Source organism: Agelaius phoeniceus, chromosome 1, assembly GCF_051311805.1.
Source record: "Agelaius phoeniceus isolate bAgePho1 chromosome 1, bAgePho1.hap1, whole genome shotgun sequence".
Classification (NCBI taxonomy): Eukaryota; Metazoa; Chordata; class Aves; order Passeriformes; family Icteridae; genus Agelaius; species Agelaius phoeniceus.
Genome location: NC_135265.1, coordinates 57,714,718 through 57,739,560, shown reverse-complemented (window position 1 = coordinate 57,739,560; position 24,843 = coordinate 57,714,718). Strand labels below are relative to the sequence as shown.

The 24,843-nt window shown below is 35.5% G+C and overlaps 1 long non-coding RNA gene across 1 annotated transcript; it reads left to right on the top strand.

Annotated features, from left to right (window-relative positions):
• LOC143695768 (uncharacterized) lies at positions 1–24,380 on the top strand. Its single transcript, XR_013185301.1, has 3 exons — positions 1–81; positions 21,484–21,538; positions 24,239–24,380. It is a non-coding gene; the product is annotated as an uncharacterized LOC143695768 (long non-coding RNA).
• Positions 24,381–24,843: the final 463 nt, after the last annotated feature.

The following is a 24,843-nucleotide window of genomic DNA, read 5'->3' as shown; positions in this document are numbered from 1 at the left end:
CTTGGGGAAAAAAGCATGGTGGAGGGAACAATAGAGTGCTGCCAGCTGAGGTCACATCTAGTCAGACTTGGAGAGCATTTTGTATGTAATCACCCTCTTTTATATGCTGTTATTATTAGTATTGTTGCTGTTACTGTTAATTTTCTTGTCTCATTGCTGTTTCCAGTAAATTGTTACCTCGACCTGTATCTCTGCTTTTTGTGTCTCTCTTTCATCAGAGGAGGGATGGGGGAGGAGAGCAGCTGGGTAGGGCTTAACTTCCAGAGGGGCTTAAAATATGATGTATCCTTAGAACTACTGGCAATCCTTGTACCCTGAAAGAGTTCTTAGCGGTAAATCATATGTGATTTACAAGTACAAGATTTACAAGATTTCATACAAATAATCTTTCTGCATATGCACAACCAAGAACAAGTTAAACTATGTAAGTCTTTGTTATTTCAAATTACTGAGTCAATCTAGTTGAAATGCTTGTCCTGAGGCAGGGAAATTTCAATTCAGGTGATAAATATTTGGCATAGTTACAAATAACTCAATTGTGATTAATGACAGAAATTTGGGAGCAATCATAATAGATGTTTCTACCTTTATTTACTGGTAAATATTAGACAATACTTGTCTGAAGAATTTTATTTAATAAATTCTCAGAAGTAATGAATTCATCCTTAAATGTGAGCTGTGGGGGTGTTTGTTTCATGTTGTTTATGGATTTAACTGATTTTGAGGCAATTCTTTTGGGTAATAGCCTTCTGAAATTTCTTATACAGAAAGAATACTTCGGAATTGGCCTAAGACTCAGGAGACTCTTGTTTAAGTGAGCTAAATTCATACTTTGATGAAGGTTGAATGTATTTTTATGTCATGATATTGCTCTGAAAATGAGGAAATATGAAGTTACTACATAGGTTTTGGGGAGAGTCCAGTTTAATTATTTACCAAGTTCTATGAACTTGTCAAATGTATTCAGACACAATGATATAATTTAACTTATATTGGTTTAATTGTAATAATGTATTGTAGAATAAATGGTAAGGCTTAAGCTTAAATATGTGCCAGTGGAGGAAAAATTCAATTAGGAAAGATTGAGGGTGACTGGTAATTACAGTTCACGCCTCTATATTTAAAGGTTGAGTCACTGTTACCATATAAACTGGGCTTATTCACTTATTCAGAAACTGGGAGGTCATCTCTTAAGGGCAAATATTTTAATAGATGATAGGTAAATTCCAATCGTAGCAATGAAAAGAAATATTCTTTTAACAAGCAGAACTCAATCTGTCAAAAGCAAAAAAGATTCCTTAACTGATTGATGTTATATTTTTGGACTTAAGTACAAAACCAATGTTGCATGAGGAAATCTTTGCAAAAATATTAAAGTATTCAATATAAACCTGTTCTAGTGATATCCTATAATGTGAGTTATGCTGATTAGTTCCAGTTCACCCAACTGTAATGCATTACCACTGATATACTAATAGCTTTGTGGTAACCCCTACTCTTACCTGGATTAGAGTAATTACTATGCTATAGGTAATGAAGTTTGAAAATGTGTTCCTAACAGAGCAGATTGTTTTACAGTGAAGTGATTGCCTTGATGTTAGATTATTCCATGTTAAAGTTACCTCCATAAACTATACCTTCACTTATTTTTGTGTGTATTAATATATGTATTAATTTTTAAGCAGTGATTAGGAAAGCTGGAGTATTTGAAATCTTACTAAGGCTCAAAACAAGCCTGAAAGTTGGTATTTATTTGCTTTGATTGTACTCTTTAAAGTGTCATTGGACTAAAAGCCTGACAGTACTGTGTTTTGTTTGGTACAGTGAAGATTCTTGGGCTATAATAGCTGCAGTTAGAATCACATATATTCAATATCTTTCAGTCCTAACAGCTTCCTATACTGATAGATTTATTTTAACAACAAATGAAGCAGTATCTTCTATGTATATAAGACAAACAACTGGAAAAGATTATTTCAGATGGGATGGTGATAATAACATGAACAGACTAAGCTTAAAACTTTAGTTAATACATGAAAGTAGAATTTTTTTATTTGAAAGGTTCACAGAATTTATGTTGAAGAATCAGGAAATTATTAAATTTTAAATTTAATTCAAAACTTAATTAGAAAGATAATTACTAGAGCTATTTAGCCTTCACTGTTTTAAGGCATTTTTGTAATAATGAAATTATTAACATTTCCTAAAACTGTTGTAGTGTCTTTATGGATTTCTGAGCAACCTGTCCTAGTGAAAGGTGTCCTTGCTCATGGCAGGGGGGTTGGAACTAGATAATCCTTAAGGTCCCTCCAACCCAGGCAATATTATGATTCTATGATATTACCCATATCTCAAAGAGGTTACCTTTTAATTTTAGATATGACTCAATGAAAGAGGATAATAAACTGGTCAGAGACGTTGAACATGAAAATAACAAGGCTTACAGCAATAAGCTGAGGCACTGACTTGATGTTGATGTTTAGAGACATAATGACTTCATTTTATATCATTGGGGTGTTTATCCTTGAGTCATCTTGCACATTAGTTTAAGAAGGGAGGACTAGGAGATATTTGAATGAAAAAATGGTGTTAGGATCCAGGATATCCCTCTGGCTATCCTGAGCAGCCAAGAACCCTGCCAGGGGTCTCAGAGATCGTGGCACAGAGCCCAAAATGCCTGTGGTTTTGATTATGACCTGTGGAGCAAGTTACCAACCTTAGATGAAGATCTGCAAGCCACGACAAATTAAGTAGAATGATAGTGAATTTATCATGAGGTGAAAAAGTAGATTTTGGGCTTTTTTAGAATGGAGGTTCAGGGCGCAAGATGGAGGGATCTGGGCATGTCCTGCCTTTCTCCTTCTTCTTCTTTGTCTCCATCTTCTGCTGTGATGTTGGCACTTTTAGATTGGTTTAGAGTAGAAGCTCACTGATTAACATAGGTGATAGGTATTGGAAAATAATTGTAAACATTATATGCATAGTTTTTAGTATAAAGACAAAACACCACCCTGGGGGCAGGGAGAATGCCTTGGACTGTCTTGCTGAGTGGACCTCAGCTGGACAGGAGAAAGAATTTTATAGATAAGATACAAGAAACAACCTTGAGACTGAGAAATTAAGAGCTCTGACTCCTTCCTCAAGCGCTGGGCTGGGAAAAGAGACTTTCTAACTTTTCTCGGGGTCACTCTGACCAGCTAGGGACCACGACAAAATGGGAGATTTTGTAAGCCAGAAATTCAAGTAAGCTGATGCACCTGTATACCCACAGAGACACAGAAAGGCTGAGGGAGAAATGAGAGATCAAGACGGTGACATAATTGTCAGAATGGATGACTGACAAGACACTGAAATAGTTCTGGTTTTGTGTTTATTATTATGTGTTAAGGACTCAAGCCTTTAAAATGCAGCTGATTTACCAGTTTAGTTAAGCATGTACTTTAGTAATATGGATGAGAAGTTATAGATTATTGAGCCAATGTTTTCATTCTATAGCCTATGCATTTTAGGCAAATATTAGCTCTTGGATTTTCTTCTAAGTTCTAAACATGTAGTTTGTGTTGCATGTACTCTGGCTTTACCTCAGTTTCTTCTTTGTTATCTTGCTGCATTTATATTTTTCATTACTTTGAATTTTGTTCATAAATGAGGAATACACAAATTTTATCAAATATGGTGCTTGCTGTTTCTATTTGTGTGTGTTCTTTATCTCTTTGAAGGGCTCTCCCCTCTGCATTATGAATGTACTTTTAGTTGTCAGCTCTTACCCTTTAATCAATTAACCAATTCTGACTTCCAATTGAGAATGCATTGACATAAACATACACATTCCCATAGTGTGGAAAATATTCCCTCAGTAAAGCAGAGGGGTATGGAAAGAATGATAATACCCAAAGCTCTTATGGAACACCTGGGAATGAATCAGATTGTACCTTTAGAGGCACGCACTATGGAGCAGTAACCTCACCACACTTGGAAGAAGGGGCAGCCTAGTTCCTCATCCAAGCTGGTGCACCTGCAGAGTGGAATAGGAATTGAGGCCAAACTCACTTCATCTAGTTCAAAGCCCTGCGGAAAGACGAGATAAGTATGTGATCCCCTAAAGAAATATAGCAAAAAATTTGCTAAGGCATGTATATAGTTATATTGATATAACAAAGTATATGTATGTGTTTCTACAATCCATCAATAAAAGCCTTGCAGTGTTTTGTGGCTGTTATGTTTCTTGTATGTATCATCCTTAAAAGAAGGCAGACATACAAGTACCAGGGTTGTGGTTCCATTAAATAACTTACAAGAAGAAGGTGGATCAATTTATCAACTAAGAACTGGAGTTTAAACATATAAAAGACCTTTGTAAAGAAGGGGGTAATAGACTAGAATCATCCTGTAGCTCTCATTTAATGTTATCCTGTACAAACCTTAATGAGTGAGTAGAAAAGAGGCCTCTCTCAACACTATCTTAACTATCAGAGGCCATAGCAATGACATTCTCACAGACTATGTATTGCATAATTTTAGAGGAGGTGTGAAGAGACAGTTTAGCTTTGATTTGTCTCAACACTGCTTGTCAGAGGCATGTGGGGGAGGGGTTACATATGTGCCACTTGCAGGAGTCAACTAGGAGAAGATGGAGAAAGCCTTGTCTGTGTGGTGACTTTTCTGGCAACCATTTCATGTTTCACATGGGACAGGCAGACAGCAGGGGAACACCCAAGACACTGTACCCTCCAGAGAGGCTTCTCCAATCAGATGGTGAAAGGTCTCCACCAATGGACTCCAGGGGAATGTTGGACTGGACCAATGGTTTCCTGTAAGCGGGCAGATTTTGGGGGCAGCCACAGGATACAAACATTAACTGTGTCACAAGCTGTGGGGGCTTTTGGGTCTGATGTTTTTTGCAGCTTGGTGATTCCGGGGTTTGTTTTATTTTTTTAGACTTGTGTTTTGACTTTGGTCTTTATGAGTCTGGGGGCCTTTTGGGTCTTGTGGTTATTGCTTTAACTCCTGCCTGCTGAAGTTGGCTTCTGGCCCTGGCCCTAGCCTGTTTTGCACTTTTTGCCCTAGGTCCACCCTCCCTTTTGGCTCTTCTGCCCTCACTGGTTCTTGCTTGTCCTCCTGTATGTCCTGCCTTCCTGTGTCCCTGACTGCCCCCCTGCCGCTTCATCCCTGTGTCCCTGCCTGAGCCACCTGGGTCCAACCCTGCCTGCCCCCAATCCACCCATCACCACGATCCTCACCCTGACCCTGTTCTGGACCTCCTGCCCAAGCGCCTCCTCACTCACTGCATGTCTGGTCACCCATTCCTGCAGCAGCTGTGCCTCTGAGAGCTGCACAGGCTCCCCAGCAGGTAGAGTGCACGCACCCCGCGTTGCGTGGACATGAACAACACTCTCCGATCCACTCATGGTAACACCCGCTTTTTTTCTGTCTCCTGTCTCTCTCTCTCTCTCTCTCTCTCACCCCATTCCTTTTCCATTTCCTTCCTCCTTTTCTGTTTTTTCTAGCTGTCTTTAGTAGGGCAACTCCTTTTTTTGGTTTTTATTATCAATAAATGGTTCTCACATACAAGGTTGTCTTGGTTGACCTAATTTTGTTCCATCTATTTTTAAAAGAACTTCTTGCAGTTCCTCACAGTGGAATGTGACAAGAGCCAATCATTTTTACAAAACAAAGTAGAAACTCCTCAGAAAGCAAATCTGTTATGATGAATTTGTTGTTTCATTCAAATGTACGTGAGGGATGAATGTGTGGTAAAGTTGTGAGGAACATTTTGTGGGCTCTAATCAGCTAAAAATTTGAAAGTGATTCAGGTGCCAGGGAAGCATGTAAAGAGAAGTTTCATCATGTAGCTTCACATAATGGCATGCAGGAACCAACTGTGACAAAAATATCTTTTATTTGTGGTGAAAAAAATGTGATGCATGAGCAGTTGTGTGAGGAATTTCTTTCTTTTTAAATTTTTTACAATGTGAAATTTAAAGATTATCCCAAAATGTCTCACATGTTATGAAAAGCAACAGTCTTAAACTGGTCTAAGCTACTGGGTAGCTTCTGCCAATTTCATCGTCTGAGAAGGCATCGAGACCCTATCTTTTCACATTGAGCCAATCCCAAGGCAGAAGTCTGTTGGGTTTTATTTTACAGCTCATGTCTAGATTTCAGATAACTGGAATGTGAAGAGTTTGCACAAATACTCCACCATCTCAGGCTGGATCATTATTTTCAGGCTCATGGGTCAATATAGAGAACTGTTAATAGCCAAGTTTAAAGGTTTAGAAAAGGATGATCAAAGTTACCAGATTAAATCTTGGCCTACAAAATTCACTTTATATAAATGATTGATTACTATCTTTCAGTAAAAGTAAAAATTGAACTAAAAAGACTATAGAAGCATGTATTTTCGAGTTGTACATAAGATGAACATAACCTACTTAAAACTTGAAGTCTAGATTTTGCTAGTGATTGTACAAACCAAATTTAAATGTGTTTGTTAATCACTCATGTAATTTTACAACTCAATCAATCATCACAGAGAAATCAGAAACTTTACCTGAACTGAGATTTTCCATTGAACATTCAGAACAATGCAGTTCCACTTGAGACCTAATTTTCCCATTGCTGTGTGAGAACTTCTGTTTTCTTTTCAAATCAGCTGAAAGTGTTTAAAAATAGTTATGGCAATTCTAATTTATTCTAAGACCCGCCCCATAAACTATTGTGCCTGTGCAAAATATCTTTAAAGTATATGTAAAAAATTCAGAAAATCTTTTTTTCATACTGGTCCTGCTTTTAAAGTGGTGCTGATATAGGCAATCTCTACTCATAAAGCTCTCTGTGAGTGGAAATTATATGATGGTATTACCAGATTTGTCCACACCTGGTGAATTAGCACAATGCTTGTTCTACCAAAACCGCTGGCCTATGGAACTGCACAATGCCCATGGTGTAAGAAAGAGAACTGGAAGTTCACCAGCCTCAGTGCCCTGCCATCTCAGCAAGGTCTACTGGAACACTGGGGTCCCCAACCCCCAGGGGCCACCAGAAAGACCTTCAGAAGAGAAGAACACATGCAGAAAAGGGAAGGGAATGATGGTTAGTGATTTTGGGGAAATGATTATCATATGCATATTGAGTCTGGGACAATCAATAAATTTGTATATAGAATACAATACATAAAGAGAAACTTCCCTGTACTCAGCATAATTTAGGAGGAGCTATCCCCCTGTGAGAATGCCTGCTTCTTAATGGCTTCTTCTTGGTGTTGAGTTTTTTTATTTTACTGAATTTTTGGTAACAATGAGACCAAAAAATTGCATGCCGTTTTCTTTTTTCCTAGAATCATAGAATTATAGAATCATTTAGGCCTCTTAAGAGTCCATCCATTAACCCAATACTGCTAAGTTCACCATTTGTCCTTAAGTGCCTCATCTACATCTTGATTTTATTTCTCTATGTTCAACTTCACAACATTCTTCTTGTCCAAAATACTTTGTTATTTTAGGGAACTGAGTACTGGATGATTAGGAGCTGGGGAGCAAATTAGAGAGGTACAGAACTAGTTTGCTGGTGAGAATGGAAGGACTCAAAGCATTTCCCTGGCATCTCAGTGGCTGCTTGCTGCTGGGAAAAGCCAGAGCCATGGCTGACTTTACCCCAGTGTAAACCAACTATTGGCACTAAAAGTAATAGCCATATGCTGGTATTTTGCTATTTTGACACCCAGTGAAATTCACATGATTAACATCACATTTTATTAACTACTAGGTAAAATGCGAGGCTTGTTTCATCAAAAAGCTGCAGTAATTTCTGTAGTGATAACTGTAATGTAACATTTGTAGTAGAAATTTCAAGTTCTACTAACATTTTCACTTATATCAACTAGGATTTGGAGTTAATGAGAACTGCAGTATCAAGACTTGCTTTGATAAGAGAAGACTCTTATTTCTTTCCATGTCACAAACTGCCTTCCAACCAGTAGCTGCCTGGACTGTGTCTTTTCACTTGAGTTATGAGTTCCAAGTTTCTACCTCTTCTGTACTATATCTCTTAGAATAATGTTTATGTAATTGGCTTTTATAGTCTCAGGATATGATAAAGTCAATATTTTTGGGAGTGCTAATATCTTCTGTTAAATTGTGTGATTGCATCTGGGGAAATTAGCAGAACTATTTTTTGAGCCTCCCTGGTTTTTATTATTTGGTTATTTTTTTAAACTAAATTGATGCACAACTTCTTCAATTCTAAGGAAAGGAATCTGAAAAAAAAATGTGAATGGGAATATTTTTTTCTGTTTTAATCCTTGCAACATATTCTGTGGTACCATAAGTAGCATTGACAGAATGCTGGTTGTGTTCTTTTAGGGTTTCCTCCTTGACACCCACTTGAACTGTAACTTGCAGCTGAAATTAGTAAGATGATTGTATTAAGCAGGTTAAGAAAAGCAGATCAACATGCTTGTTTTATTTATCTGTATGGTTGCATGCAATGTACATCTGGCATATATGTTGTGTGTAAAATGGACCCCATATGATTGTGTCCATGTTCTTTCTTTCTTTTTGTTTTCTTTGCAGACTGCCACATTAATACAGGATTCCTGGGCTAAAACAGGCTAGAGTTCCCTACTTCTTTTATTCTCCATTCTTTTTCATTACAGGATTCATTTGTATATGAATTGCAGTCTCCAGTTTTTACAAACATCACTATTGTTTGTAAAGAATTTTCTGACATAACCCAGACTGTAGGGAAATCTGATGTTTATACCAAGAAATGGTATTTAGTGGATATAGGAAAGTAAGAAGTGCCACAAGTATAATGGTTCTTCACACTGACATAGAGTTTACTGCAAAAGTAGTTGTAATGAGCTACAGTTTTACGATACAATAACAAAGACAAGTTCCAAATCTAGTGGCCAATACAGATTCATAAACAGGCATAGATGCATGCACTCAGTATCATGAAGTGTAAGCCAAGAAGGTATGTTTGGCTTACTAATGTGATACAGAGCAGAAGACAGGCTTCAAAGACATCATGCATAATAGTGAAACTGGTTCTGTGCTAAACTGAAAAAGACATCATGCATAATAGTGAAACTGGTTCTGACTCTCCTAAAAGTTATTCACCCAGAAGTGGAAACAAATAGCTTAGCAAAGGCCACGCAGCAGGAATTGGCAAATAAAGTTTGGAGGAGTTTTTGGGTGATGATGTCTGTAACTCCTAGATTTGGCCAATAGCCTCTTTACCTGTGAAAATCTGTATTGATGCAGAAAACATTTCAGTCCTTGATGACATGGAAAACATGGCTACTTGCTTCACTTGTCAGATTAAAACAGGCGGAGTTGGGGAGGGAGACTATGAACTCAACACCAAAAAAACCAAGAAATTTAAAATTGCACATTAGCATTCAATTGCCTGCATTAATTGACTTATTTAAAGGATAAAGGACATATTACAATATTTCTCAGTACCAACTTGCTCTTTGTGTAATAGTCATATAGCACAGGCTTTCAAACTTACAGTAACAGATTAAGTTTTTGAAGAATCTGCTACCTAACTGCTTCCGTTTAGTCACATAAATTTGCTGAATTTTCTCAGCTCTCAATTAGCAAAGAATCTAGAGTAGATTCATATTTTTATTGTGATCCACAGAGTACTGAACACATGTAAAGACTTTTGTTTATATTCCTAGAAGAGACTTGGATTCATAAAAATCTGTCTGTATTTACTTTTTAACTCTATACTTCTTGCCAGAGGAAAACAGGAAATCTTTCTGACAGAATTTGTCAGATTTCAGTTTCTAATGGAAACCTGTGTAATGCAGGTTTTGTAATAACTCATATTAATTAATCATTTAACTTTTCTGAGAAAGATTTCTGAAGATGCAAAGCAATTAGTGACTTGACTGAGTCTTATTCATTAAGTTCAAGCTGAGTGCTTAATTCATACTGTGAGGAAATAACAACCATAAGGTTCTAATATGAGACTTGCTTAATTCTTCCAGGCTACACTGAGATCTTTAGATGAAAGTACTGTAGTACATTGTTTAATAAATTAACTGATTTTTTCAGGCCAACAGAAATTGTTGCATTTTGTTTGCTTGTTTGCGTCACATTAGTAAATGTAAGTAACAAACAGATGCCTGTGAAAAATATTTCTGTTAAGGAATAAATATTGACATCAGTTGTATCCTGTTTATTATTATTTTATTTACTTTGGTTGAGGCCTATAACACAACATTTTGATTCAGGAGCAGGCTAATTTTGCTTGGTTCATGTATGTAGTCTTATTGCTGTGATTAAAAATTTTTCAGCAAGGTTTTTATATTAAGTTTGTTACATAGGAACTGGAACAGTAATTTAAAAATCATTCTGCTTGTAGTCAAATGTTGCAACCTTTCAGATGAGACAGTAGAATCACAACACACAAGCCAGTGGGAATGAAAATTACATACTTCTTTATCAAGTTGTATACGTACCTCCATAATGATCAACAATTCCCTCAACTAGATTTAGTTTTAGTTTAAACCAGAAGACATAGTAACTCTTCTGCTCTTAAATGATCAAATATATAAATGCTCAAAATTCCATTCAGTCTTTCTATGGCAGTAGGTATGAATGGTGCACAGCTATCTTCCAGGCTTGTGTGTAAAAATGCATTTGCAGGTTATTCACTTTTATAATAAAAGTGTCTGGAAGTATTCATCACTTATCTGGTGAGTTTTATGCTTTGGAAAAATTAGAGTTTAGGTTGTAACCAACTTTTGTATCATCTATTATACCATTTTTATTCAGTAGTACAGCTTTTGCAAGTATGCTTTCCTGTTCAACTATTTGACTCTGTGACATGCTTCTAGACATTAACTAGTGGTAGTTCTATCCATTCACATGAATTTACACATTTTTAATCCTCTGATGGCATCCTTGTAGTGAGCAAAAATACCACAACTAAAAATCTTTCCCAGCTTTTTATTGACATGTCTGAATACATGATGATTAATGATGCATTAAATGTGATGTTTCCCAGCCTTTTAGGCATATGATGTGGCACAGTCAAGTATCAACAATATTATGATTCTCTTGTCATTAAAGATCTGGCAAGAGACTTGGTCTGCTTGATGTTTTGCTTATTAGATAGATACTGCCATAGAGGCACCTTATACTTCACAGTCATTTGTTCCTAAACATGTAGTGGGAAGTCACAAAAGTTGTTAACTATGATTCTCATGGCAAAAAAAATGGCATAAAGGAGTTAGTAATGCATTAGCAGAATATAAAATTATTATGAATGGGAGTTCAGCAGAATTTTTGAGATACATTTTCTTGATTCTATATGATTAGTCACATTATCCTAGGATTGCATTTAAAATCTATGGAGCTGTGTGTGAGCATTTCTTTTTAACCACGTATTTCTCTAGAAGAATTGATGACCAAGGTAAGTAAAGTTTTCTAACCTTCACTTTCTTAATGAGAACTTCAGACTATAAGAACCCTTCAAAATGCGTAGTAAAGCTATACATGATTTCTCTGTCTTAAGGGAAGACACATAAATGACTATAAGAGTACTTTTATGAGAAATACAATGGCCAATTTTCAGTAGATAGATTATTCAGATTATTCAAAAGTAGAGAGGAGGAATTTATTTTAATATAAATAAATTCTTAACAATACTGTCTGCTTTGACAAAATAAGATAATTCCTGATGTATCTGGATGTATTTTAAAATACCATCCATTGTGTGAAATATATTGTATTCAACAAATTACCTGGTTATATATGCACCTAGAAACTCTAATATAGGGGTTTGTTGTGGAAAATATTGAAATGTTTTTATTTGTAAATATTTGGGATTCACACCCTTAAAATAAATAAATAAATAAGTGAATGTGTAATTTTAATTTCATGTAATGTTAGCAATAAAATTGTATTTATCCAACATTCTGGTGTCCCAAGTTACTTGCCTTCCAGGCATTTGATCATTGCAGGAAAAAGCAATACACAAGTCAGTGATAAAACTCTTGAATTTCACTATTGTGAACTTATCTTAAGAAAAGAATCATATCAAGAATCATAGGGTTGCCTTTCCTTCTGTTTCCACAAGGAAACATAGAAAATGCTTTCTATTAAAAATGTGAATGAATTTTTGCCATTAAAATGTGTGTTTATTTTAATTTTAAAGAGAGTAGTAAAAAGTGCTAGAAGAAATTTGCTGGATTGAAATGACCACCTGAAGACTATGCATCACTGAAATTTTTTTGTCCTGTTACAGCAGGCCTAGTTCAGAATAGGAAACTGAGACATAAATGGAAGTCTTCAGCCTTAGCAAATAGGGAGTTTTATAAACATGTCTTTCTGAAATATTATTTCCAAAAACATACACATAGAGGACATGAAATGTTTACCCATAACCTTCCTCTGCATTTTGAATTTATAATGAAATGTGAGGCACTGCAGTTTAGAATGAGTAGGGGAATTTCACTGCAATTATGCAGTGGTCTGTCACTACAGCAGCAGTAATGCCACATGGTACTAGTGATTCATAGCTTCTCATTTAGACCGAGGCTTGCGTCATGTACTGTGCTGCATACTTCCTTTCTTTTCAAGTATGCTTTTTTCGGTTTATTGTTGACTGGGAAGTGAAGCTGTTCCCGATATATTCATAAGGAAACATCCTGTACAGGAAGATTTGTTTTATTTTACATACAGCTGCCAATATACTTTAAAGTTGCTGGTGTCCTCACTAGTTTTTTTTCTTTCCTTCCTAATCTAAACTGATGTTTAGGCTCAGTTTGTGAGTCAGGCCTGCTTAGAGAAGGTCACCTGAGGCTCACAGAAATTACTGAAAGTTAAAAGTGTTTTAAAAGCTCATCTCAATCAAGAGGTTAGACATCTATTTATTGATCTGTATGCAGCTAAAATACATTAAAATCCCAAATAAAAACTAATTATGCTCTTCTTTTGCTAATATGAACAGCTACATTACAACAAGAAGTAACCATGTGCTTTAGATAGTGACATCAAAGCTCCCGTGAGATTTAAATTTCTGCTTCCAGAGATGCCACAGACAAGAGTTTCTAGTGACAAAAAGCTTAAGACTCACAAATGTATGACCATAGTGTTACTAGGATGCTATCTTTTACTTAAATTCTCTATCTCCTTTCAGCTGCTACAGGTCCTTCATGTCAATATGTAATTCTTTTCTTGCCATTCATGAGAGTGTGATGAACTGAAGCTTATTTCTTTATCATGGGACAAGGTGGGGGAAAAAAAGTATTATATTCTGATGCTGTACCTAAAACCTCTTTTGCTTTGCTGTTATTTTGTCTCTGAAAAAATCAGAGGAATACTGATTCTTCAGGATTATGTACCAGCCATTTAAAATTTCAGAGTGATTTTTCTAAAGAGAAAATTTTTGGGGCAGAACAGGTACACCTCATCAGCAACACTCAAATACATCCAACATTGCCCCAGTACAGAAACTGTTTGTGAGAGTCAGGTTTGAATTGAGAATTTCCTGGACCTATTCAATCTTGGACAATTTCCTGAAACTTTGAACAATAATACTAGTTATGACAAGATGTTCTTTTTCTGGCTTGAACATGTGTCCAATAGAAACTAGACTGGAGACCATGCAAATTAGTACCAATCAGTTATTAGTCCCCAGAGCTGGAACACTTGAAACAGTTGTTTGAAGAAGTGTTCTTTCTCTTGCAACTAATGCTTATATTTCTCAGTGTTCTTTAGGCATATCATTATTTCTGGTTAGCTGAAACTGTTGAAATTGAAAGGCCCTCTTTTTATTCAAATGTTTCATTCAGCTTAAGTCAAGGAGGATTACTGAGCTGAAAAGATTTTAAAGTGATAGTTTTTATAGAGATCTGTTCAGATAATTTTGGATTTTGCAATTTTCTGTATCTCTTTGCTCATTCATGGATTTTTTAGGCAAACAAAAAATCATTGTCTATAATTTTAGAAGCATTTAATACTGCAATACTGCATTTCCATGAAGATCACAAAGAACAGCTTTTATATTTGTGCAAAATGCTAGACACAGCTTTCCTTTTCTTAGGACATTTTCTGGGCAGACTGTATGTCTGTGCTGTAAATAATACATGAAATAGTTGTCAAATTAAATGCATTAGAAAACAGAAGAAGAGGAGTTTACCAATATTTCTTTCCAAGTAATCTTATATGCATTTTAATGATGTTCTTTCAAGTCCTTCTAGGTTTTGTTTATCTGATTATTCTGCTTTCTTCCTCTCAACTTTTTTGTCTGCCAAGACACTGTCATATTAACCACATCTTTGATTTAGTTCAAAATGAAACAACCCATTTAATTGCTGCATAGCGAGTTATGCGTCTCTGCATGATTACAGAAGGAAGTCTACAAGAGAGGGAGACCACAACTATTTTCTGTGCATGCAAACTTTCATGAAAATCCTTGAAGAAACATTTTTTCAGAAAATAATTTCAAACTGATTTCAGACTTTCAAGTTATTTCAGTACTAAGTATTGAGGGCTTGTATTTTTTTTATTTTTGCTGATGCAAGAACTATGAACTAGAATTTCCAATGACTTTTGGTCTACTTTTGTTGTGCTTCATGAAGGAAAATCAAGCTTCACTAGAGTATAATTTTACCATCCATTGTCATAAGTAGTAAAGCTTCCAATATACTCATTCCTCAATGGAACAATGAATATAAGTAATTTAGAGCTATGATTTCACTGAACTGAGAGAATAAATTTAATCTATTAAGGGCAAGAAGTACTTTCTATTGTCTTGCATAGAAAAATGAAATAGATGAAATTACAAATCTCTTGAGTAAAACACTCCCTGCAAAGTTAGAGAAAAGATCACAATGAAAGCTTACTGTAACCTGACAAGCATATGCTCTGAGTGGGTTTTTTTCTCTTTTTCTTTTTCTTTTTCTTTTTCTTTTTCTTTTTTTTTCCTTTTTTCTATTCCCTTTCCTTTTCCTTTTCTTTTCTTTTTTCTCTTTTTTTCTTTTTTTTTTTTCTTTTTTCTTTTTTCTTTTTTTCTATTACACAATCTCAGTTGAGTTATCATAGCATAACTGAAAAATTTGGTTAATAGACAGGACAAAACAGGTGTAACTATGCTAATTTGTCTTTGCTAAAGTTTGAATTCCATAAGGCTTTACACACTGTGTGAGCAGGACTTCTGTTGTCAGATGCAATTTCATGGTGTTTTTCTTCAGCCAACTAACATAAATTTTGGGGAAGAAAATCTGGTTGTCTGTGAGCAAAGAGAAATAACTAACGTGTATACTCTCTTTAAGTACTCTGACAGCACTAGACCCTAAAAGTTTGTATGCTTTTTCTGGGCAGTAGATTTGGTCACATTACATGATGCAGTGGTTATAGTTTGAAATATTGTATGCACCTTAGTGCTCAAGTGAAGTTTGGATAAAGAATATGGCAGTTTGAAAATGGGAGCAAATAGATACAGTGACTTATTGGCTATGTAGCTTCACATGTTCCCTGTCACAAGAGAGCATCACAACCACAAATACTGCGTGTATGCTCTCTTGTTTATCGTTCTGCTGAGAGGGAGAGCATTTATTTTCAGAGGATCTCCATTTACAATATGTCATGCTCAGAGCAAGTGAGGACAAAGGGAAAACTGATACTAAGTACATGCTGTTCATATCTGCTCCAAGTGTAACTATTTTCATATGTTGCAGCAACACACTCCCTTACTGAAAAATACAATGACTCATTTAAAGGAACAAAATAAGGATCTATAACAGAAACACACTTCCCTGAGATGGTTAAACAATGCCTTAGGCTTGAAAGAGCTTGACTTTTCTTTCATAGGTGGACTAGTTGTTAACTTTGTGGACTAAATTAAGAAAATAATATTTTGCAGATTGGAGTTTATACTTTGCTCTCCAGATTTTAGTTACTTAGACATAGCATAAAAAGGAGAGCAACAGATGCCAGAAAAGCTCATTAGTTAGCTGAATGTGTTTATTGCAATATTGTGGGTCAACCACTGAAACTAAGACTTTTATTCAAATTCAAAATTATATTTAGTATTGGAATAGAAGTTGAATCATTTAGGAATTCCTAAACATTGTCTCTAACCATTGCTTTGCATCTGCTGATGCCAAAATATTTGCTTTTTATATATTTTTCATGTACTCATAACTCTATAGACTATTATTGTACAGTTATATAGTTTCTTAGCTAACTACCCTGTTAGGTTAGACAAACATGTTCCTGGAATCTTATTCTAATTATGCTTCTTCAGTGAACCAAGGCCATGTCACTTTCCCATGTATTTAGACATAGTGTGAGGTTAGAAGCAAGGGGAAGCCTTCAGCAGGGGGCCAAAACAAGAGGGGAATGACTTCATTAACTATACTTCTACACAACTTTTGTCAATTATGCTAAATTGCTAAACCTAAAAAGTAGGTTTATACCTACTTTTCTAGGTATAAATCATATCACTGTACGTTCCACCATAAGTACACCTGGAGGACCTTCAATAAATGGTAACTGCTTTTTATCATTTTAATCTTGTTTGGCTTGTGATTTTAGGGCTGAAAAGGCATCACTGCTGATTATTTAATTCAAGCCTTTTCCTTACCGCAGTATGAAATACTACCACTCATACAAGGATGAAAAGGGTTGGCTTTCTTCAGTGTGTATTTTATTTGGTTTATGATTTGGTTCCTGAAGTCTTGAAGTCTTGTAGCCTGTAGCTTAATTTAATGTCTCGTTTTAAAAGATGGATTTTATTAGATTTAATTATTTGTTTCATCTAAAATGGAAGTTATTTTTATTATTAACTGATCTACTTATTGCATGAAGTACAAATCAAAAGTTTACTTCTTCTTCATCTCAGTAATGTTTTATCATAATTCTTTTCATCTTCCATATTTTTAAATTTCCTCTTGTATTAAGTAACTGAGGTTCAACATTGAAGTTTGTAAGTGAAATGTAATAAAGTTTTGTGCAGAAAGTTGAGGAGCAATTTAAATTAAACTTAGGCTGTCTCATATCTTTTCACCAATTTTGAACCAAAATATGGCTGAAATGCTTTAAAGTTGCATTTAGACTTGAGTAGTATGGTCAGCTTTGCTCTAGGAGAAGATGGAAAGGAATGATTTTTAATGTTGCAGGACATGTGCTAATTCCCATTGATTCTTACAGCTTGTGGCTGAGAATGAAGGCCTTCAAGGAAAATTCTCAAAATATCCTAAAAGGTCTACCTCTGCTCCTGAGGTATTTTTGGTTTGATGGGAAGTCAAAGGTAATGTCATACTGGTCCCTCATGTGACTCTTTATCCCTTGAGTCCCATAAACTGATTTAACTCTCATTCACTCGTATGAGTTAAGTGGATAAATCCCATGAATTCTTTCAAAGTCTCAAAGCAAAAATTCATTTTCTTCAGATAAACATCCAGACTTTGAACTTGTTCTTAACCTTCTAATGTGAGCTTCAACCATGAAAATCACAGAAGTCTCCCCTATTTTTTTTTCTTTTATTTCTATGTTTAGCTGGGGAAGGAAAATCCAAAAATCTTCAGCTACATGCACATTGTAAGAAAACCGTTGACATTTTCAGGAAATTGATTGCTGAACTTAATGAATTGGAAAAGTACTGCCAGTCAAGTAGTGCCTGTCACCACTCAGCACACTCCCCACCTCAAGCCATGCATTGGTCCCTCCTTACAAGTTACTGCCTCATTACACCGGGGGGACATGGCATCAAACCCTGGCATTGCTACTTTAAAGATGGTGTTATTGGCTTGAACTGCTTTTGTGGTAGTATGATAAGGGCACGGGACGTGTGTGTATGGTTAGGTCTCTGACAATCTTGAATACTGAAAACAGCTGAAACTATTACTTTCCCCAGCTGTCTGCCTTAGCCACTTCTGGACATTGCCATTCCAACTAGGTATGTCTCATCCCATCGTGAACCATAATACACCAGGCTGAAAAGTGCAGGAGATGATTGACAAAAGGATCAGATATCCATGCCTCAGTGGCAGCATCCCTCTCAGAAGGGCAGGGTGGGTGAGTAGGAGCCATAAGTGTTTCAAACTGCTGGTTTTATCTATCACAGACAATGTGACAAGCTTCTTAAAGTATTATAGTAGAGGTTTGCTTCAGTGCAGGAAAATCAAAGTATTAGTAAACTGAAATGTTTTGAAGTTCTGACCAGTAACATGCTGCTACTTGACTGGTAAGCTTGTGTATGAGTATATAATTCACATTGCTGCTTCTTTTCATGGTACAAGAAAGAGTGTTCTTGGCAAAGCTGGGATTCCCCAACATCACAAGAATTTATATGGTATCTTTCCTAAATGCAGTAAACAGCTCCCTGCAGTTTCCAGTTAAAATACTTATCTTTGATGAACTATAGTTTATTTTACTTTACTTATGTCGATCTAGAATGGAACAATAGAGAACTGTAATAATTACTGCAATTTATTTTTCAAATCTTTCCTATGGTACTGTTGCAAGAAGGGCTATGTCAAGTTAGTGGTAATTAAAATCAAAAATGCAAGCAGTCAGCATGGTTTATGGTACTTTGCTGTAATAAGTATTCTTTCATTTTTTGATACTGAGCAAAATACAAACCAACAACACAGACATTAAATGAGTATTGCCAGAACTGAGAGAATAAGTTGTTTAGAAAACAAAAACACGCTGTACTCATTTTGATTCAGATTTACATCACTATTCTCCAGAAGGTGTAATTGCTTCAGAAAGTTTAGTCAGAATTCCTATGCTCCTGAAAATCTGTTTGTTGAAGAAAAATGTAAGATCATTGGTTGGCTGGTATTTATTTTCTGGCTTTCTAAACCATTCCATTGCTACTCAAGGATTTGCATTACATGCTGCTCATATCGATTGCAGTGAATTTATGTGGAAGAGCTTTCAGATTCTCAGTTGTGTAGGACAGCAGTGATTTGTCATCACAGACCTAATTTTGACTATTCTGTAAACCAAGTAAAAACTTCTCTGACTAAGTAATCAGTACAGGTGCAGTATATGGTACTGGTGTTTCTGTATCACAGGAATGGACTGCTGTGCATGGATTTTATAGACAGTCACTTTGCAGTCAATGTCCATCTGTACTTCAGTTCAACAAGTTGTGGATTTATTGCATATGAGACAACATACTGCACTGAACATGTCCTATAGTTTATCTACTCATATTTGTTTCTCCTTATTGGTGGAAAGGGATTGGGTAAAACTGTAAGGGGAGCTAACCCATTTTAGAGTGTCCACCTCTTAAAATTCTCTTAAACCAAGACACTATTGCAGTGGTTTTACTGAATTTAGACCAAACTCTCATAAGAGAGTTTGGTCAGTGATTTGATCTTCCTATTTGATGGGAAAAAGTTTGTGTTCAAGTACATTACATAATTTAGGTTTTATTCCCTTAAGTTTCTATTAATGTGAAATAAAAGACTGAGTTAGCATACATCATCAAACTTTATCTTTGAAGGTTCATAAATCCTCAGAGATAGGTTAGAAGTATATTTTATTTACTTATCTATTTATTGAAATTACTCACTGCTTCTAGAATCCTAAGTCATTGGCATTGAAGTTGATATACTGACCTAATGTATTGCTGTTGCATTCATGCTCATCATTGTATCGGAGGAGCAGACAATATGAAAATAGGAATTTTGACTTTGTCAAGTTGCCAGTATGTATTTTTTTTTCTAATTTATATTTCCAGGCCCTGAAAAGAAATTTTCGTCAATGTGTAGGTATTAAATACCCACTCAGCAAATACTTTGACATTGCACAATGAACTATTTTGTTGGGTTTTTAATTTGCATCTATTCATCACAAACAATTTATTTGAAAGAAATACTTATATGTGATCTTGTCATTCAGCAAAACATTTGCAAAAACTACCTACAAGCAATCCAATTTCAACTCACCGCTTGCTACGTGTGACCATGTGTACAGTATACATGTTATAGGTTAAGATGCCTGATGCATAAACTGCATCATTGTTTCTTATCTCAATATCTTGTCCTAATATATTTGATATTCCCCTACTCATGGAAGGGGGAATATCAAACTGTTTATACTGTATATTTGAGTAAGTTTTCTCAAGATCTGCTGCAAATTAGATTAGCAAACCTGTCTTTATATTTTCAAAACAAGAAGTACAGTTACTTACTTGATTAAATATGGCTTCCCACATAGAACAGCTCATTGTATTTGTTAGACTGATTATTTCACACATAATATTCTGAGTAGGAAGAGACCCACAAGAGTCACTGAGTCCGACTCTTAATTGAATGGCCCACGCAGGGATCAAACTCACAAACTTGACATCAGTAGCACTCTGTTCTAACCAACTAAGCTAATCTGAGGGTGGAAATTACTTTTACTATATGAAAATAGGGTTAAAAGCTATTACACAGGCTGATAGGTTTAATTCTTTATCTATTTTATCTATATTATAGTATTCTTCTGTAGAGAGTCTATGTATTCAGAGTTGCAGGTGGAGCTATTTATATTATATAGGTGAAGACTATTGATATTTATGTATTATATTTTGAGCCTTAGAAGTCAGAAACAAAAATCCTAAAATATTGGAATGGTAACAACTTCCCCTGGTGCTTTTCTGTGTGTATTAAAATATTTTTTTTTCTGTTGGCTGTACTTGAAGCTGGGTGAATTGAAGTATGGTGTTATGGTGGCTATACGTAAACGTTGATTATATCCTCTTTCTTGGAAAACAAAACAGAAGAATTCTGTAAGAAAATTTTTAATTGTTTGCTGTGTGCCTTGGCTTGGATTAAAATAGTTCAAAGGATAATTTCAATATTTCGTTCTATATTTTTATCAATGCAGTGTTGGAGCACATTAAAAAATAAAGATTATTTTTTCCCCCTAAAATATGTCATATCGGAATATAACATTTTTTATCTGGAGAATATTCTTGATTGAAAATCATCTATGATGTTTTGAGTTCAGATTTTATTATTTACAAATATTCACAAGTATAGTGACCAAAAATGATTTAGTTTTTATTTATATTTGCAAGAGAGATTGGCTTCCAATAGTATTCTTTCATTTTACAAACTTTAGTTTAAAGAACCCACTTTCTTGATGCATGATACTTCAGCAACTCTAGTGAATTATAGTAACTTGCTACTATTTTATTTCAAAAGTTAATGATGTTCATTTATGCACTTTGTAGTTTAAGTTTGTATGTAGTCAAGCAGAGGTCAGTAAAACTTTTCCTTTTACTCAAGTCTACAATGATATAAGGGTTTTTTAAATCTCATTTCAAGATTAGATGGGTGCCATCTGCTACTCTTTATTTTCATTCTATCTGCTAACACAAAACTATGAAGTCTTGTCACATCCAGGATGTTTTATCAAAACAGGCAATTTCTGAGAATACATACTGGAAGCAAAATAATCTGGGAAACAATCCAAAGACTTAATTTTTTTTCTCCTTTTCCTTAATATTTATCAGGATCATCTTCTCTGACTTGGATACAAAGTAGAAGGCTGAAGCCCTAATATTGAAGGTCTGTGAAAATTGTGGAATTTTTTTATCAGACAGTGGAGATTTTCACTTAGAGAAAGAACAAAAAAGAAGTAGATTGTTCTTGGTAAATGATGTCTTCTTCAAAGGAAATTGATCTGTTTTCACTCCTCTCTTGATAAATCATTGTCTTTTATAGACATACAAATTATATGGACAAAAAAATCTTAACCTTGAGATAGGAAGTAGAGTGCTCTGAATTCTGAAAGGGAACAATTTGGAAAGCTATCATACCATTATTCTGCATGTTCTGATTACACTTAAGAATATATACATACATATATACAAGTATAGGTAGTATATAAATATTACATATATATATAAGTACTACATATGTATACAACTATGTAAGATTACCATAAACAATCTGATTTAAAATGCTAGTTAACCCAAGAGGTAAATGTATGATTTGAAATTAATTTTAGCTTGGACTTAAATAATTAATTCATGTTCTTGGTATTGTTATGCTATGGAAATATGCACCTACCACAAGACAAGATTAATGTAAATAAAGGTTGGGGTTTTTTTTAATAATGCATTTATGCCTATAAGTATTTACCAAAAATCATTGAATTATCTTCTGAGCTGATTTGGTAACAAGTATCCAAAACAGTGTGTTTTAACATGAAAAAATATTATGTTTAAATTATCTATTATGAACAATTCAAGATAGTTTAGAGGTTTCCTGAGTCACAATGGAATATAAGCTGTGTAAGGCTTTTCTTCTGGAAAGCTTCCTTGGCTCTTTTTTTGTTTTTTCCTTTTTTCTTTCCTATAACTATTTATGATGAAAGAATGAGACTAGGTGTGTCAAAATGTAGTAAACCTCATCATTTTAAACAGGGAGTAAAGACTGGTAAAAGATATGCAGGACTATGAATGTCATTCCAAGGAGAGTCTATGTCTACAAAATTTCAGCATCTGAAAGAGCTAATGTTTAAAATTAAGCCAGCTTTAATATAAAGAATAAACTAGTGAGTAAATGAATGTTTTTTCCTAGGATTTTTGTTCTCACCAGTACATATCAAATAATTCTACCTTAAGATATTTCTTTTAAAATTTTGGTCTACAGTGTTAAATCAAAAGAATAAGTATGCACAATGTAGCATATGCCTTACAACCTTTCAGAATATTCATACATAGTCCAGTTTCTCAAAACAGGTACATTTAGCAGGTGCTAAAACATTATTAGATCATGCTTAAAAGAGAAGAGAAAAACTATAAACAGGTATAGGCATAGCTGTCAGTGAGAATATGTGCTGGATTGTTTTCCTGTTATCTGTTACAGTATAGTGAGAAATGAGGGAAAAAATAATAAATTGCTCATATTTTTTGATCACTGAAAATTCAGCTTCTTCTCTTAACTACAAACATGATTAAAATATATTCTTCTGCTACCTCTGCACAATTTAGATTTCTGCACTTTAAAATAACCTTTCATTTTCGTCCAGACTGTTCCAGAAAAAACATTCCTGGAAGAGCGCAACTAAGCAAGAACTTTACAGTTGCAATGACAGTGACATGTTTTTAAATGACAGGTTATAGGCAGGTGGGGTCAGTCTATTCTCTCAGCAACAGGATGAGAGGACAGAGTCTTAATCTGTCCGATGGGAGACTTAGGCTCAACATTAGGAAGAAGTTCTTCACAGGAAGAGTGATTGGGCATTGGAATGAACTGCCTAGGGAGGTGGTGGAGTCACTATCCCTGGAGGTGTTTAAGGAAAGACTGATTAAATACTTAGTGCCATAGTCTAGTTGGCAAGGTGGTGTTAGATCATAGGTTGGACTTGATGATCTCAAACATCTTTTCCAACCTAGGTAATTCTATCATTCTATGATTCTGTAAGTGCATAACTTCTATAATGTTTCCTTAGAAAAGAATGTTTGCAGTTCACCTTAACAAGTAACATATATATTTAATTTCCAGAAACGAATCTCAGTGCATTAGCATAAGCTTCTGAAGAATTTGAATTCCTTTTCCTAAAATTAAAAATTGGAATGAGGACTTTTAACCTTGATAATCACTCAAGACCTTTCACTTACGAGTTAGGCTTCACAGAACGTAGGTATTGTTACTTACCCATAATTAAAAACAAACTAAGGAAACTATTTTGGGTCATTCTAGAACAAAATAACTTAATGCACTTTTTTCAATAAACTGAAAATTTAATTGCAAACAGTAGTTTTGCTCTAATGGAATGTACTCTGGCCCTGAGGAAAAAGTATTTCCAATCCAGCAGTGAGATTTTAAATACTTTTTATTACTAACTACATTCATAATGCAGGGGGAAAAAACAACCAACAAATCACCAAAATAACAACTTTACACCAGAAGTTGTTTTGAGTCAAGAAATTGAAAAGTTTTCCTTAAAATTCAAAGCAGAATTTTAACCTTTATTAGAAATTGATTTTTTTTCTCCCAAGTAAAGGACAATCAGTTAAAATTTATTTTAATATGTGTTGGTTTTGCACGGCCTGGTTTTTGGTAGCGGGGGGCCACAGAGGCGGCTTCTGTGAGAAGCTTCTAGAAGCTTTCACCATGTCCTGCAGAGCCAGTCTCTGATGGCTCTGAAGATGGATATGCTGCTGGCCAAAACTGGGCCAGTTAGAGAGGCTGGTGATGCCTCTGTGATAACATATTTAAGAAGAAAATCAAAACGAAATGCACACAGTTTTTTCCTAGCCAGAGAAGAGAATGTGAGAACATGTGAAGGAAACAACATGGAGACACCAAGGTCAGTGAAGAAGGAGGGGGAGGAGGTGCTCCAGGCACCAGAGCCAAGATTCCTCTGCAGGCCATGGTGAAGACCATGGTGAAGCAGCTGTGCCCCCGCAGCCTGTGGAGGTTCAAGGGGGATGCAGAGATCCACCCACACCCCATGGGGAAGGTGTTCACTCTGGAGCATGGGATGCCTGGAGTGAGAGACCCAGTGGAGAGAAGAGGTCCCTGCTTCCAGGCTGGAGCAGCCTGTCCTTGGAAGACTATATCCCATGGAGGAGTGACCCACACTGCAGCAGTTTTGGGAGAACTGTCTGCCTGTGGGAGGGACTCACATTGTGGCACTTTTGGGAGGACTGATGCTCATGAGAGTGGACCCACACTGGAGAATTTCACAGAGAGCTGTCCCCATGGGCTCACAGGGGAAGGACTCCTCTCCCTGAGCAGCAAAAAATCTTGGGTGATGAACTGATTCCCTGTCTCTGTGCATTGTTGGCAGGAAGGAGGGAGGGCTTGGGGGAAGAGAAGCTGTTTTAAAGGGTTTATTTCACTTCTCATTATCCTCCTCT